Source organism: Podarcis bocagei (assembly GCF_964188305.1).
Source record: "Podarcis bocagei genome assembly, chromosome: 1".
Classification (NCBI taxonomy): Eukaryota; Metazoa; Chordata; class Lepidosauria; order Squamata; family Lacertidae; genus Podarcis; species Podarcis bocagei.
The window spans coordinates 62,189,378-62,205,467 of NC_138125.1; the positions used below are offsets into that span (position 1 = coordinate 62,189,378).

Consider the following 16,090-nt stretch of genomic DNA (forward strand, 5'->3'; position numbering starts at 1 on the left):
GTCCTTCAAAGCTTTGCTGGTCTTTCCCCCACCACCTCCTCCTCCCTCCTCCCTCCCTCCCTGTTTTTCCCCCCTTGAAAATCCCTCTATTGTGCCAATCAAGCAGATGGTTTGCAGGAAATATAGCTTGGCCCCAATGACCGAAACTAATTTTAACTAGCTTTCCAAACCTGGCACGTTTGTTTTGCTCTTTCAAACCAGCTCCAAAAACAGCTGGCAAGGGTGAATTAAACCCATTAAAGACACATTTATAAGAAATTATATTCACATAGGTTGTCTGAATCTACCCCCCTCCTCCCTCTATTCCCCCAAAGAGGGGGGAGAGATGAGTGCATTGAAATGAAAATGGCTTGCATACACTACCCTCCTTAACATCGCCTGAAAGTCTCAAAACATTTTACTAAATAGATTAACTTGACTATTGTTTTGCATCACATTTATCAGCTTCATTAAGTGAATAGCTGAACAAATATATTACGCATGCATGAAAAGCTCTTTTGGGGGCTGTCTTATTGTGTCCTCAGCCCTGACAGGTGGTTAACTGTGTGGTGTTTCCCCCCCTTTTTCTCTTCTTTTTCTCTCCCTGCCCCAAAGAAAGAAGGGATCTCGGATAAAACAGCAGAGACGAGACTTGGCAAAGGAACCTGGAGGCGAGAGTTACATGCTTCCACCCCTTCCATTCAGACTGGCCAACCCTGAACGACCATGTTCTCAAATACACAGACGAAGGATGTGATCAGGTCAAAAGTAATTCACTGGAGTTTTGTCCCTGTTTCTTTGCCAGGCCAACTGTGAGGCTAGTTAATTTGTCCCTTCTCTTCTTAATGTGTTTCTCTTGTCTACTTTGAATTTTATTTTCCCATTTGTCATGTGTCTGGTTATTGTTGGTATTAATTCGATCTCTATCTCTACATATATTTTCCTCAGCTTTTAAGCCACGCAAAGCAATCAAGCAGAGATTAAGCATCGTCCAAGCCTTCCCCCTGCAAACAGCTGAGCAGTCATGACTGTGGTCCACAAGTAGACGGAGCATAGGGCTTCAAGCTCATCAGCTTCATTGGGAGTCCATCACCTAGTCCTGCTCATCCAGTTTCAGTTTCTAATGTGTCAGATGAGCACATCAACAGCCTATGCCAGCCTTCCCCAACCTGATGCTCTCTAGATGTTTAGGACTACAGCTCCATCAGCACTGAAGAACTTGATCACACAGTAAGTTACACAGAAGTAAGAAGCAAGACTTAATCCTTCTGTATGATACATACTAACACAAGAACAAGCATAATCTTGAATGCTAAGTTTTAGGAAGCTCTTGCAATCCTTGCTGTGATTTCCTGCACCACATTTACAAGGTCAATCAATGATTACAGTAACTGAAGTCTGGACTAGAAGAACATAATAAATGCTTGCCAAAGGATCATCTAGTCCAGCACTCAATACGGCCCTTACCTTTGTTGCACAGCATTGATACAATTCACTCTAATACCAGTTGAGACCCAGTATATGTCAGGTATATGTACCATCTCTGGATACTGGTTAAATCCTAATGAGAGTGAAACTGTTCTAGGGTGGACAATCTACACATGGAATTATGTTAATGCTGAGACTGTAAATGCTATTAAAACATTCATAAGCTACTTTGTACTATCTAAGCCATGTTGAGAACATACTGTTGAAAAGTGGTATACAGATATTCTAGAAATATATAAATACATAATTTCTTAAGCTTTTCTTCGTAATAATGGTGCTTCAACCCAGCTGATCACTAATAACCATATTCAGTTTCCCTTCATTCAATAATATCCTAGACAACCAAACCAGAAGGCCCGTATAGTTAAAGCTATGGTTTTCCCAGTAGTGATGTATGGAAGTGAGAGCGGGACCATAAAGAAGGCTGATCGCTGAAGAATTGATGTTTTTGAATGATGGTGCTGGAGGAGACTCTTGAGAGTCCTATGGACTGCAAGCAGATCAAACCTATCCATTCTTAAGGAAATCAGCCCTGAGTGCTCACTGGAAGGACAGATCCTGAAGCTGAGGCTCCAATATTGGGCCACCTCATGAGAAGAGAAGACTCCCTGGAAAAGACCCTGATGTTGGGAAAGATTGAGGGCACAAGGAGAAGGGGACGGCAGAGGACCAGTTGGTTGGACAGTGTTCTTGAAGCTACAAACATGAGTCTGACCAAACTGCGGGAAGCAGTGGAAGACAGGAGTGCCCGGCGTGCTCTGGTCCATGGGGTCATGAAGAGTCGGACATGACTCAATGACTAAACAACAACAACAATGGCCGTGCTGTATATAGACATTATGTAAGCTTTATGCAAGTGAGTAATATTAAAACACTTGGTTTTTAAAATTTTCAATTCCTCAGTTTCACTGAGTTTTCAGCTCTGGTTTATTTCTGGTGGGGTGAAGACAATTTATACCCCCTTAACATATATGACTGAAAAATGTGAGCAGCATTGAATATAGTGTGAATAAATCCTTTTGGAATGATTCACAGTCTGCTTGAAATTTCACAGTCCCAAGTATTTTGGTGCTCACTGCAACCTCGCCTACCTCTTTGCATAGTACCACGCACAAAGATGACCTCTCTTCACCACAAATGGTAGCATGGGGCCAACTTTAAGAGAGCTTTGAATGGCTGTGTTTAACCTTCCCTATGTAATGTGCACCCTAAAGGCTGAACTACAAATCATATGATATGTTTAGAACATGCCTTGTAAAATAATCCCTAGCGACCCATGCTTTTTCAAGTAAATGGAAGTCTTGTTTTCTTTTTCTTCTCCATACTTCCTTCAACTTATTTGAAAACAGGTTTTTAACTGGAGCTTTTGAGAAGCTTAGTTATCAACTATGCACAATGAACAGTACAGCAGAGAAAATGTTTTGATAAGAGTTTCAAAGCTGGCCTGATAATCTAATTAGAGAGTGTAAGTTCTCTGCCAGAGAGCTGCCTACAGAGAGTGGCGGGGGGAGGCTTTTCTCACACCTGGTGGATTGTTTGGTCAATCTTTTTAAATGCCTGTGGCTTTACAGGGGGAAAACTTTTTTCCTTAAAACATACACCCCATACAAGTTCCTGTGCAATGCAATTGAAAGAATGTGGTGGTTGTCAACATGAGTTTGGTATACGGGTGCTGTTTAAATGTGGGTTCACTTTACGTTGACCTTTACTCACAGTTATCAAAAAATGGCATATAAAGGAAGGTGTGGGAAGACTTTAAAAGACCATAATAAATTTGGATAACTGTTAAAATTAAGAGCTGAGCACCCATGCTTTTTGGTTGTTAGGACTCAAAATAGTTAGCAGCTGTGAGTGAGAAGTTCTGAATTGTAGCCACACCAACAGAACTTTTTTTAAAAATTTAAAAAAAGCACAAAACACACCCTGTTTAGTCCTTGATTCCTACAAACAAAATAAAGTACCTTGTCGAATAGGGCCCATTGAGCAGGAATTATGGGTTAAGAGAGGGGGTACGAGATGGCAGCGTGGGTGCTTGTTTATCAGGCAGGAGTTGTCAGTTGTTAGCAAAGCCAATGAAAGGAGGGACGCCAGAGTCTGATGGCTGGGATAGCATTGATGTGAGGTAACGGAGTAATCGGATTGAAAGTTAGCCATAGTATTTATGTCAGTTCACGTTTCGTCAAATGAATAATATGGGGTTGCTACCTAGCCCAGGCCTTGGCCTAAGGGTTCAATTATAAAGCGTCTAGGGCTCATTTGATTCAAATATAAATTAATTCTACTGAAGCATTGGCTGATTAATCTATTTGCATAATAGTACGAGGGGAACTGCACCATGGTTATTTTGCAGGGATTCTGAAAAGCTTTAAATTCATTTAAAAGAATATTGTGTGAGAAGTCAGAGAAGCTGAACTACCTCTATAGGGCTTCTGAAGCCATTTTTAGAAAGAGGCCGATGGGCTAAATTCTAAGGGTGTCTGAATTTGGTTGCACCAAAAAAGGGCTGCATTTTTGTCTCCTTTATGTCTGTTGTGTGTCCTTTGCTTTCAAAAGTGTGCTCCATTCCCACCATTTTTCTTTCTTTCATGGACCATATACTAAGATAGGCTGAAGGCATATTGGGCCATTTACCACAGCAACGCTTTTGATGCAATAATACATGTCCAGACAGGTCACCCCTCTTCAGGATGATTGGCGTTATAAGCACATGATTAATGGATAAATAAGAATTAGGAATTCTCACTAGTAGTACTAATGCAAGTATACATTAAATAGTGATTCCTACATAAAAATAAGGAATGGGTCATTGGTTTTTTGTTGCTGCAGTTTTTTTGTCGGCCGGTGTAAATGGGTCATTGTTCTACTCCACACCCACAGATGCTTACAAGACAAGCATCTGATGCAGTAGCTCATTCCAAAATACAGTACAGGAATTATAGAGCAATCCTTTGGGGTAGGAATAGGAGGAATCAAAGGCAGAGGAAGCTTCATATCCAAACCCAAGGTAGCCATAGGCTTCTCTTCTGGGAAATAAATGATGCTATTCCCCAATTCCATGAGTGTTTTGGGGAAACAAGATAGCTTGGGATCCAGTTTCTCCCAGAATGCCTTATTTTTGCCGTTTCTGGAGTCTAAGATCTGGTGTTGGTAGAGCACCAACTATCTCCAGGGACCTCTTTCTCCATTCTTGGAGAGAGAGAGAAGCAAAATAGTCTAACAGCCTCTGGGATGCCCTCTGAGAGACCAGAGGACTGCAACCTTAGACTGTGCACACACTGTACCTCTAAAGGACATCTGAAGCACATTTTGACCCCTCAAATAATTCTGAGCACTGTAGTTTAAGGCTTGCTGGGAATTGTAATTCTGTGAGAGGTAAACTACAATGCCCAGAATTCTTTGAGGGAAAGATTATGGTTTGAATGTGCATTAAAGGTATAGTATGAAGCAGCCTTAGTTTTTTAGGTGACACTGCTGTTATATTTTACAGACTGGAGACTCATGCTTCTACAGAAGCAGATGTTGCCTCCTGCTACATATGCATGCATTGTATTTTACTTTCCCTATAGTCTATGATTTGAATATAGGGATTTGCTTTTATCTTCTGGAATCAACTAGCCTGCATAACATTTGTTGATTTCTGTTTCTGTCATGTGTAAAGACTGGAATGTGACCTTCCCCTGTCCCTTAAAATATATAGAATTTACTGCACCTACCATTTGCAAAATTTAATTTTTAAAAAAAAAATAAAGGAGAAGCATTTGCTTTGGCTTCTAGTATCCTTTACAGTGACATTATTCTGGAGAGAGAATGCATGAAGGAAGGAAGGAAGGAAGGAGGGAAGGACAAAATTGCAACTCCAGAGCAATTTAGTATGATTTATCAAACCTGATTGCCTCAGAATAATGTACAGTATAATCTCATTAAGCTAAATGGGCCTGAAGTTATTAAATAGTTGTGGGTCATCAGAAGATTAGCTAAATGGGGTGCTATTTACATTGGATTATACTGCGTACCAGAAAATGAATACGTGCCTAATTTCTTCTCTGAATATTTATTCATTCTTGACTATTACATGGCTGCTACCAATTTTCATGTGTTGGTTAGACAAGGAAAGGTATTGGTCACTGACAGAAAGGATATACTACACACAAGGACCAATACGGTGAAAAGTTTCTTCTCGCAGCTGGAGAGCTACTATCCTTTAACTCTTACCTTCTGCCCTTGACTCTTACTTACATAGTATTACCTTACAAATGGGACAATAGGCTGGTTCCTTTAAACTTCCCAAAACAAAATGAAAGCAGTTTCTTTTTCTTGCTGTTTCTCTTGTCAGTTGTAGTATCAGCCTCCATTTACTCCTTTGCTCTATGGCACAAAGAATGCTTGTGTCTGGTGGGAGGGATGGCAGATAGGGAAGGGAGTAAACACAAGGTGCAAGAGCTGCTTTCTCTCCAGATGCAAAAGTCAGTGTGGTGGAGTGGCTAGTCATTAGTGTGCCAGACTGGGAGTCTGGGGTTTAAATCCCCACTCAGGCATGAAGCCCACTGGGTGAAGATGGGCGAGTCGCTGCCTCTCAGTCTAATCCTACCCCACAGGATTGTTGTGGCGATTAAATGAGGAGGGGGAGGACCATCTATGTCACCTTGAGCTCCTTGGAGAATAAGGTGGGATATAAATGCAGTAGGTAGATAGATAGATTCAGAAGATTTAAGGAACTTTGTTAAAGTGGGAATCTCACATTACCTTCATTATTCTAAAAAAAAAAAAAAAATTAACCCAGAAGGAAAAACAACTAATCTCTGAAGGACTGGGGCAGAACTCTGAAGGTGGGTAAATTACTGTGAGCACACCATAGAATCTTGGAAAATGTACTTTACAGACCCATAGTTCCCAGCACTCTTGACAAACTACAGTTCCCAGGATACTTTGAGGGAAGTCATATGCTTTAAATGTGCTTTAAATGTATGGTGTGTACACAGCCATTATATAACCAAAATGTGTTAGGCACCACCAATGTTCTTCATGGTTTGTTCAGCATTTTGGGATTTCCTTCTCTTTTTGGGGGGGCTATTAGTGAAGTAACTGAGGGACTTTTGAAGTGAATCTGACATGAGTATGGTGCTTGAATTAGCCTTGAGGGAACTGGTGGTGAGCTCAGATTTTCCTCACAAATTGAAGTTTCTGGTGCGTGTAGGGGGGCGGGGGGAGAGCGATCTCTTCAGGGCAGGACTTGATGACACTTAAGGCTCTGGCTACCAGGTGTGGTCCCTCCAATTCACTGCCTCATAACAGTGCTTATAGAACAGCTGCCTTTTGACTGTATACTTAAAAGTTAGAATGGCATGCCTAATTAATAGAACATTGTCACAGGATAATGGTGGCCCTGCTGATTTGCTGTGGTGTTTGTCATCAGCAAACAATACTGAGGCAAACACTAAGACATCTGCTTCCCAAACAGAAGCCCATCTTCTTCCTGTGACCACTTTCTAGCCCAATTAGCCAGTTACTTTTGTACCAAAAATGATTGATTTTGGCTCACTTGGTTTTGCCTGGAATTAAAGCAGTCCAGCTTTCACTGATTTAGGAAGGTGACCCAACCATTAGTATTAACCACCAATAAGTATCCTGTAGAAGAAAGCGTTATTGAGGCATAACCTTTTGTAGAGCCAGTGTGGTGTAGTGGTTAAGAGCGGTAGTCTCGTAATCTGGGGAACCGGGTTCGCGTCTCCACTCCTCCACATGCAGCTGCTGGGCGACCTTGGGCCAGTCACACTTCTCTGAAGTCTCTCAGCCCCACTCACGTCACAGAGTGTTTGTTGTGGGGGAGGAAGGGAAAGGAGAATGTTAGCCGCTTTGAGACTCCTTAAAAAGGGAGTGAAAAGCGGGATATCAAATCCAAACTCTTCTTCTTCTTCTTCTTCTAGTCCATATCATCAGATGTACTGTGACTCATGTCCAAGATTCAGCACCCAGGCCAGCTATAAAAAGGATCTCAGGAAAGTTGAGACATAGTCTGATGCCTTAGAGAACTGCTACCTGCCAAACTAGAAAGTGCTTGACTAGAATGCTCAGTGAACCATTAGTAATAGTTGTTGTTGTTATTATTATTATTATTACTATGCTTCCATCTTACTCCCATCATCCCCCCCCCTCGATCCAGTTTCAGGTCCTGTTCCACGTCTTCCTTCAATTTTCCGCTGATTGACAGATAAATCTATTTTCTTAAGTGCTATTAATTGGTGAAGAAAAAAAAACAGCAAAAGAACAATAGTACATTTAGTTCTTTTAGGTGAATCATTGAGGAAAATGCTCTTTTACTCAGAGTTGCAGGAAGCTGAATGACTAGCATAACTAACTAGCCATTCTACAATGGGATATGTTCAGCAATATTTATGTGAGCTTTGTAGGCTAAGATACACTTGGGTGGCAATGAATTGTCAGTTCCTATATCAATCTGCCAAGTATGAATAGGCCTTAGTGAGCCTGAACATTAAGTTCAGGAATCCGTAAAGCTGATAGAGATCATGCATGATATCGATATGACCTTAATCTCGGAGGATATAAATTAATCCATTTTAAGCAAGCAAGCCACCTTATTCTGCAAAGTTGCATCTCAGATTTTGCACAGGACATTTTATAAAGAAGCAAATAGCTAATTAATGTGATAACTGAAGTGGCAGCTATTGTGATATGTTTACCACTGTGCTGGCTTCCATTGGCATCCCCCGAATTAGTGCTATAAAGAAACCTTGTCTGTGATAACTAAATCTGTGTTAAGATATTTAGGATCAACATTTGAGGTCCATCCACTATTCCTCCAGCCACCGTAACATAAATTTCCCTCCCAACTTGTCATAAGGCCCCTGGAGAATTGTTGTTTGATTTCAGGGCTATATACCTACCACCCATGACTTAATCATGAGTAAGGGAACTGACATACTGTGTATTACTGAGATGTGGGTGTGTAAGCTGGGAGAAACTGATTTCTCAGCAGCGGTGTTTGCCTAGGGTCAGCTGAGTTTCCCTATAACACTAATATATGCATGAGAATTGGTTGGTGAGAGAGCATTATAGCCTATAGCAGCCTTCCTTAAACTAGTGTACTCCAAATGTTTTGGACAACAATTCCCATCCACCCTAGCCAGCATGGCCAATAGTCATGGATGATGGGAGTTGTAGGAGAACACCTGGTTGCAGAAAGATTTGTATTTCTTCTCTCTCTCCTCACTGCCCTCAGAATGCCTGTTGAAGTCATGGTTCCTCTCTGGAATAGCAGTGGTAGTCACCATCACTCCCAAGTGCCTCTCCCACTTTGCAGAGCTCAGTCTTCTCATTGGCTTTCTGAGGAGCTCCAAGCAGTGAAGCTTTCTAAGAGATGAGTACAATATTAATGGTGAAAGTCTCAAAGTGAATTTGACTGAAGCCAGAAAAGAGCTCATTACTGAGCCTACTGAGTGACAGTGATGGTGACAAAGCCATTTTAAGTCCTTTGCTGCTTGAGGCAATGAAAAATATAGTGTCTCACCCAGTCCATGTATGATGGCTAATAAAGCTAGCAGCTTAATGTTCCTTCAACACTGGTGACCCAACAGCATCTTCCATGGTATCTGAGAGCAGTAGGCTAGCTTAAGGGGCAGAAGACAATGCGACAGAAATGCCACCTAAGGCAGCTGGCCCTGGATTGCAGTGAAAAAGCATGACTTGTCAAGCCACCATTGCATCCTCGGGGTGCCACCCAGTGGCGCTTTTCCAAGTTGTTCAGGGCCTACTTCAACTTGGGCAAATTGGTGGCATTAGAGAAACTTTGGAGAGTCACTAAGATAAGTTTGCTAAGTACTTTGAAAATAAAGGCTTTTGCATTTACCTTGACCTGGACTTGTTCAGAACTTCAGACAGTGGATGTATCTATGGCACCATTAAGTTATGGGGTTATGGGATGCATTTTTGTTTTTGCAGCTTTGGGCTGTGAAGAGGGGGCTTGAATGAATGTGGCCTGCTATATGTCTTCTTGACCATTGTCCTTCTTGACTAGCAAAAGTGGGTTGACCAGCTGAATCTAGAAGATAACAAACATCTCTTTGTGAAAGGCAAAAAATTCAATTGTCATTAATAATTTGGTGGTGAGGCTGCTCATGAAGAACCGCTTCTTCATGTCCAGAAAAACATTATGCCAAACTGGGCAACATTATCCTCAGAGATGTCCAAATCACTGCGGTTTGGAACAGTTCAGTCTGCCACCTTGATTCAAAAAGGCATCCAATGGTATCTAAACAATAAACCAAAACCTGTACCTTAATCTCAGGAACCATCACATCCAATTGGAATGATGATATCTTCAGAGCATTTTAAACTGGCAGAGTTTGGAACCATCATGCCAAATTGGGTTATGTGATGCCAAATTGGGCCATGATGTTTTCAGAAGCATCCAAATTGGCATAGTTCAGAACAGTCATCTTTTTGGAATGGTTCAGTCCACCACCTGGAGTCAACAGTATTCAAGTGTAGACCAAAACCCACTCCTCACTCTTCGGAACTGTCACTCCAAATTGGGTGATCATATCTTCAGAGGCATCCAGGCTGGTGCGATTTGGAACCATCACAGCAAAGTGGGCCATGATATCTACTACTTGCAACCAGAAGTTTCAATAGAAGGCAGAATTAGTTACGGTGCATACAGTGACTGGGAGGAGTATCACACAGTTTGCTCTCATGTCAACTGAACCACCTCAACTATTCCATGGAGGCCTGTTTGGTGTGATCTTCCATTTTTCTCCAGTATCACATGTCATATGGCCCTGGAAAACTGGTCACAGTTCCAACTGGCCACAATCCCCCCTTATTTTCCTATAGAGCAATGCCATTTTTCAAAATATGGAAAAAATAACATTATGTATTATATGTCTATCAAATAATTTACCCTTATTAGAAACAAAGGAAGATAGCTTATACCAAATCCAACCTTATAACTCGGTATTGCCTATACCATTTGGGTACCCCCCCACACCAAAAAACAAATAATGTTGCAGAGGGCAGCTCCCCATTATCTATGACCACTGGCCATGCTGGCTGGAGCAGATCGGATTTGCAGTCTAAGATTTCTAGAGGTCACCGTGTTGGCTACTCCTGGTCTACACTGACTGATGGTGGTTCTCCAGGGTTTCAGACAAGAGTATTTCCCACTCCTACTTGAAGAAGCCAGGGATTGAACCTGGGACCTTATGCCTGCAAATCATGTGATCAACCACTGAGCCATGTTCCTTTCCCATAGTGATATTTGAGGCAGAGTTTAGAATGTACATCTGTTGTTTGCTGCATCTGGAAGTCCATTTCTCTCCAGCATGCATCATAGTCATTATTATATTAGTAAAAGCAGAACTGATAGTTCAGACACACAGTTCCACCATATAGAAATGGCAGAAATATATTCTATTCATTACTATTACTACTACTACTATTACTATTGTTATTATTTCCTTATTGGTAGAATTATACTGAAACTACGAACTGGTGGTGACCCGACAATCCAACATATGGAAGAAGCCAAAATAAATCTCATGAAGCTGACAGATGAAAGAGAAGCCAGAGTGCAAACTAGCTTACAAAAATGGTCAAATATTGTCAAGTGATCTGATGGTAGGATGTCTTATATACCGACTGCATTGTGAAAAGTAAAAAACAAGCAGTATGTCTTGCCAGGAATAACTAGCTTGAAAATGAAAGCGGGGAGACAGGGAGATGAGCAGGAGGAGAGAAAGGATTGTTGTCTTTTTAATGGACTTTTAAGAAGTGAACAGCCACAGTGTTTCTAGGGAATGTGATCCTGGTCAGTAACACACAGACCTCGGGGCAGAGAGGTCCTTAACATTCCGTTAGGACCTTTTGAACTCTGTTCATGCTACAAAAACTTCCTTTGAAAGGAACTGATTCACTAGCCTGTCAGAATTAAGGGGGGAGTGATGCTAAATTAATGCCCTCCCCCTGCATCTTGTTTGACTAAGAATCTGGCTGGGGAAGTATTAATTCCAATTGCTGCTGGATTAACAGTAGGCCCTATATTCAAACCCTTATTAGCCCTTTAATATGAAAGAAAAGCCACACATGGCTATTAATTACGTAAACAGCATTACTTTTTCATCGGGCATTAAAAAAGAAAGAAAGGAAAAGACCAGCCATTTCCCCATAATGGTGGGGGACTTCAGGAGTATAATTTAATTACAAACCCAAATGATCGAGGCAGACCAAACACTACAACATTTTCCTTTCCCCCTTTTTTTATTTTAATACAATCATTCTCTCATTAATTGCTCGGATCTGTGAAGGGAAGGCCTCCAAGCCCGGGCTTTGCACAAAACTCATCCAAGAGTGAAGGGGGCAAGCTGAACACTTTAGTCCGTCCAGCTGCCTTTAAGTGAATGGTTTTCTGAAGGGTATGAATGCTTTCTGTCTCTCCTCATACAATGTAGGTGTTACTGCTCTGAGGGAAAGAAACAAAACAATAATCACTTGAAGGGAGCTCAGTCCTGCGGAGGGGAGGGCAGTGTTCTCACTCACTCATAAAATCATGCCTCCTTCATATCAGTAAGAGGGACATGGTACAAAAGGTGACTTCGAATGGTACTTTCAGGGGGTCGGGAGAGCTCTTTGAAAGCACCGAGCTATTCTAAATGAGATTGGAATAGCATCTGCCTTGGTTTTGTGAGTCAATCGGTGGGCATTTTACAGTGAAATAACCCTCAAAAAGACCAAGTAGCACTTCTAAAGATGCACAGAGGAGATGCATTTTAATACAAAGACCCCTTCCACTACGCCTGCCTGCCTGCGTGGATATCCACCATTAACATCTCTACAAATGCCTTTTAAAATAACGAATGTGGGCTATGGGATTTCTCTCTCTCTCTCTCTCTCTCTCTCTCTCTCTCTCTCTCTCTCACACACACACACACACACACACACACACACTTCTCTGCCATAATAATGCAAACGCTGGGGTCTTATGATATATAGTAGGTGCTTCTTTTATAACAGGACATGTTAGCACAGATAAATTTTGTTTGCCATAAATGTATAAATGTGGGCAAAGTGGTGACATATATAAGCAGTGGCCTATAGCTAGTTTTTTTTTTAAAAAAAAATAGTTAAAATGAGTGTGCTGCATGTAGAATGAGGCACATTTCTGCCCTGTCCCCCCAATAATAATGTTATTTATGTGAATCTGAATCTTCAAGATCTTTCACATTATTTGTTAATATTCCATTCCATAGATTAGGCAGAAGAGGTTGTTCTCAATCCTGAATAAGGATTAATAAGTGAAGTTGGATGTTTTGGTTAACCCATATTTTTTTTTAATTATGCTATTTTCTGTATCTAGATGCTGAACTTAAGGGAAAATTTGTTTAAAATAAGTCACTCAGTGTCAAAAGGATGCAATGCAAGCTAGGGGCATTTTTGTAAGCTGGCCTTTCTTTTTCTTCTCTCTTATATACAGTGTTCCCTCAGGTTACATACGCTTCAGGTTACATACGCTTCAGGTTACAGACTCCACTAACCCAGAAATAGTACCTCGGGTTAAGAACTTTGCTTCAGGATAAGAACAGAAATTGGGCTCCGGCGGCGCGGCGGCAGCAGGAGGCCCCATTAGCTAAAGTGGTCCTTCAGGTTAAGAACAGTTTCAGGTTAAGAACGGACCTTCAGAACGAATTAAGTATGTAACCAGAGGTACCACTGTAATGTAAACATTATATAGCTAAGATAACTTGCAGTATGTAAAGAAAAGCTAAAATGCAATAAACTTAACTTCTCGTGATGTGGAAAGGTGAAATTAACCATTAGTAAATTTGATATCGGAATGGCTTTGGTCATGCTCTGTGTAGCTCTGATAATAATTAAATTAGGTTTACTATTTACAGATTTGCCTCTTCTGCAGAGGGGCTGCAGGCTTCAGACTTGCATTCTGTGGAGAGGTATACTGCTGTCCATTTCCCCCCAACTATTTTTTCCATCAAGGTCTCTCACTCTTTACACAGGAATTCCTATCCAGCACGTTGGCTGCTAATAGATTGATGGGAGAAAGGTGGAAAGGCACAAATAGGTAAGTTTACTGAAATCAGGTGCCTCTTTCTTGGGGTGTGTGTGTGTGTTTTTTAAAAAACCATTCTGGCCATGTTCAGTCTGCATTTAAGCCCTTTTGCGTTAGTTACTTTTGGTCTGAGGAGACCTTTACTCTGATTCCAGCATAAAAGGGTGAGGTGCAGTGCTTTCTATAGCAAAAGCCCTTGCTGGGTCAGAGTAAAAACCTCTCCCCCCACGCACCAAAGCGGACCAACACAAAAGGTTTAAGGAGGAAAATTGTTAAAAGGGAAACCCTTTTCTCTTTGGGATGAATGCATTGGGGAGATTAAAACTTTCATTTGAGATTTTGCTGTATTCATAGTAGTGAGGCTGTGAATAGAGCTAAGTCAGAGCCCACAGTGGTGGTGGCGTGCCCTTTTATACTCTGGCACATCTTCAGACACAGGTTGTTTTGCACTTGAAAGAAGGGGAATGTGGGATTTTGACAGCTGATATTGGCCTCTGAGCTCTTGATGGGGATTTTCTAATTAACCCCAAGAGCCCATCAGGTGGTCAAACTGGAATGATTTCTGTCAGAGAGGGCAAAAAGTTGGGTTTCCCTATTCCTCCTTTCTATCGAGTTCACTGGGGAAGTCTTTTAACATCACCTATTAAATGAAACCAATTTTGCTTCTCTTTAAAGGGGTTTGGAAACTGAAAGGGCAATGTAACCCAGGCAAGCTGGAGGTTTCACAAAGGACTTTTGAACAGGTTAAAAAACTGTGTCAATAGCCAAAATGACAATGCCATTAAAATCTCTTAACGATTACATTGTCAGTGTTTGAGCCCCAGAGATAGATAGATAGGTAGGTAGGTAGGTAGGTAGATAGGTAGGTAGGTAGGTAGGTAGATATTCTGTTTAATTTTGAAAATGTCAAGTTGAATTCTTTTTCAGAGGAACTAGATGAGCATTTACATTCTTGTGTATATCCTGAACGTGAATGATGAAGTGCTCTGAATCTGAAATAACTTTTCCTGACTGCACAGATCATTTTCCTACTATGTGGCACCTATCAAGTGCTCACCTTTTGTGAATTGAACTCACTACATAATTCGTTTCCACAGTCCTGGAAAGATTTGTGGCTACCAGGTCTCCTCCTGTGAGCATACAACACACAATGCAGAATTGTCCTAGCAAAATATGGATGTTTGTTTTTTCAGTTTCCTTGCCATAATTAGTGCAACAAGATATATATGGATTAGACTCTTTATACTGACTCAGGTTAGTGGGGAGAGGACCAGCATGATCTGAAGCACACTGCACATCTTGAAAGCATGCATTTGAATCTGAAGTGATGCAACAGAACTCTCAATCTATGATGTCAGAGTGATCAGATTTACTAGCTGGGAAGCATACATTTACATCATGTTTAGAAAAGTGTACCAAAGCTGAGCTCCATGTGGATCAGCCCTGAAGGCAAAATCTAAATCTAATTCTACGAAAACTGCAACTGCAGAGAAGGAACATTTGTGCTCAGCACAGGAGATGAAATCCACCTGTCTATTTCTTGACTGGGTCTTGTAGGTTTAAGCTGCAAGGAGCCACAGATGAAGTTTCAGCATAAGTGATGCTGTCTATATCATGCTTTCTCCGCATAAATCAAACCCATGCATTCACTCCCTGACAAATGGAAGCGGACACCGTAAGGAAGAGGGTGTGAAGCATGTAGGTTTAGAACAGCTAGTAGAAAGACATGATTATTTGTATTATTGCAGCACTGAGAGGCAACAAGCGAGATCATGGGGGCCATTGTGTTAGACATGGCATATATTTATAGAAAAGGACAGCTTTGGTTCCAAAGAGCTTACAACTTACACCGAAAAGAAAGAAAGGGTTGAAAAGGAAATAGAGGCAAAGAAGAAAAGTGACTTGTTCACAATTTCAGCTTTCCCTTCCGTCAGTGTGTGGGAGTGATCTACAGGCTTTGAAGAACAGAAGCAAAAAAGGAGGAGGGATGGAATAAGAATTCCAGTGAACTTGCATATTGTAAGACTGTTTGCTACATTATAATTGGTTTTGCCTATTGAAAGTTGGCTAAAATATTTGCTTTCCCCCCTCTATGCATCACCAAGACCAAGAGTGTATTCTAAAGCCTCATAAAATGATTCTGCTGTGTTGGAGATTAGAGATATAAAAGCCTTTTTTATTATCTCTATTTTGCCATGTGCATTTGCAATGAACTGCAACCTCCTACCCCCTAGCGGTATAATTAGTTCAATCAAGGCACATTCAAGGTTGGGTCCGATACTGAAGAGTACACAGAGAAGCTTTGACTTGAGTATTATTCCTTGTTACATGGGGAGAGAGAGAGAGAGCAGGAAGGTAAGAACGTTCCATTCCCTGGTCATTCCATGTTGGGAAGAACTGCACCAATCCTTAAGTGCTACTCATCCAGGCCTGAAAAGCCATGAGCTACTTGGTGTGCATAGGCTGTTTGGTGTCCTTCTTCTGGCCTGTCATATTGAGGTAGTCTGCTTCTATGGAATGCTAGAATAACTCAAGCTGGAAGTGTTA

At 41.3% G+C, this 16,090-nt stretch overlaps 1 long non-coding RNA gene across 2 annotated transcripts; it reads left to right on the forward strand.

The window, feature by feature from the left end:
• Positions 1–272: 272 nt before the first annotated feature.
• Positions 273–15,681, forward strand: LOC308584718. Of its 2 annotated transcripts, XR_014006985.1 has the most exons (4): positions 273–747; positions 928–1,209; positions 13,491–13,555; positions 14,641–15,681. It is a non-coding gene; the product is annotated as an uncharacterized lncRNA (long non-coding RNA). The 2 variants fall into 2 exon arrangements; XR_014006986.1 differs by lacking the exons at positions 13,491–13,555; positions 14,641–15,681 and adding an exon at positions 1,780–1,888.
• Positions 15,682–16,090: the final 409 nt, after the last annotated feature.